The sequence below is a fragment of the Ovis aries genome, chromosome 15 (genome assembly GCF_016772045.2).
Source record: "Ovis aries strain OAR_USU_Benz2616 breed Rambouillet chromosome 15, ARS-UI_Ramb_v3.0, whole genome shotgun sequence".
In the NCBI taxonomy this organism is placed as follows: domain Eukaryota; kingdom Metazoa; phylum Chordata; class Mammalia; order Artiodactyla; family Bovidae; genus Ovis; species Ovis aries.
The window spans coordinates 48,871,026-48,872,689 of NC_056068.1; the positions used below are offsets into that span (position 1 = coordinate 48,871,026).

At 38.9% G+C, this 1,664-nt stretch overlaps 1 pseudogene; it reads left to right on the forward strand.

Moving 5' to 3' along the window:
- Positions 1–710: 710 nt before the first annotated feature.
- Positions 711–1,664, forward strand: LOC101115987 (olfactory receptor 51A4-like; annotated as a pseudogene).

Genomic DNA, 1,664 nt, shown 5'->3' on the forward strand with positions numbered 1-1,664 from the left:
ATAGGGAAGCCTAGCTTGCTACAGTCCATGGGGTCACAAAGAGTTGGATCTGACTGAGTGACTGTACTGAACTGAACTAAACTGAACTGAACTGATGGTTAAAGCGGTCTGTATAGTCAGGAAAATACACCTATATATTTTCTAAAGGAAATTTTTAATTTTAAAACTATATAATTATGAATTTTTAGTTCTGGCATTACTTCAAATCTATATCCTATCAGAGATATGCAGATTTTATTATATATATGGGTTAATTTATGAATCCCCCTACTCATAGTAAAGTTTGCTTTTCCCTTCAAGATTTTGTTTTTATAAAACTAGGTTAGGAGAACCATAAAATTGGAGATCTGATTTTATGAAATTCAGCCATGAGTAGCTTCATGTGGTCAAAAGGTTGTTTGGAATGTTTAGTTATATAAAGTCCAAATTGACTGAGATTTTAACAAAATGAAACAAGTAGCTGGATGAAGAAGCAAGTCAGATTCTTCTCATTTTTTTTTAGTTGTTGTTGTTGTTGTTGTTGTTGTTTGTTTGTTTGTTTGACTTTTCTTACAGCCTGAACTGACAGTTTAAATAGACTATTTACCTTAAGTTTCTGAGTTGTCTTAGTTCTATGACCTACATTTTATAAAAAAGGAATATCTTCTTTATTTAGGAAATTTCCATCTCCACTGAGGCAAGCACCTGGTTAAGTATCTTTTTTACACGTCATGGCTCCTCTTAACGACACCAACATTGAAGTTCTTAGATTCTTCCTTACTGGGATCCCTGGACTGGAGAAGAGTCACTTCTGGATATCCATCCCTTTCTCATCCATGTTCTTTCTTTCTCTCCTGGGTAACTTCACCATCCTTTTCTTTATTAAGACAGAGCCAAGCCTCCATGAACCCATGTACTATTTCCTTTCCATGCTATCCATCTCTGACCTAGTGTTGTCCCTGTCTTCCTTACCTACCACTTTGGGACTGTTCCTGTTTGGTGTCCATGGAATTCATGCAGCTGCATGCTTTGCCCAGGAATCCTTTATCCATCTATTCACAGTCACTGAAGCCTCTGTGCTATTGGTAATGACATTTGACCAGTATGTGGCTATCCACAACCCTCCTAGATACAGCACAATCTTAACCAGTTCCTGAGTCATCAAAACAGGGGTCTTGCTGACTTCCAAGAATATTATATTGATTATTCCACTGCCCTTTCTGTTGCAAAGGTTGACATACTGTCATCAAAACCTGCTCTTACACTCCTACTGTCTCCACCAGGGTGTCATGAAGGTGGCCTGCTCTGACAACGGAGTCAATGTTGTCTATGGACTCTGTGCTGCCCTTTCTACTATTTTGGATTTTCTGTTTATTACTTTCTCCTACATGATGATCTTAAAGACAGTACTGGGCATTGCAACCTCCAGAGAGCAGCCTAAGGCCCTCAACACCCACATCTCTCATATCTGTGCTGTGCTTATCTTCTATGTGTCCATGCTGAGTGCGGCCATGCTCCACCAATTTGCCAGTGATGTGTCTCCTATGATCCACATTCTCATGGCTGATGTTTTCCTACTGGTGCCTCTCCTGATGAATCCCACTGTGTCCTGTGTGAAGACCCATCAAATCTGTGAAAAGGTTAAGGGGAAATTTTGTTCAAAAAGAAGTTTATCAATACAATAA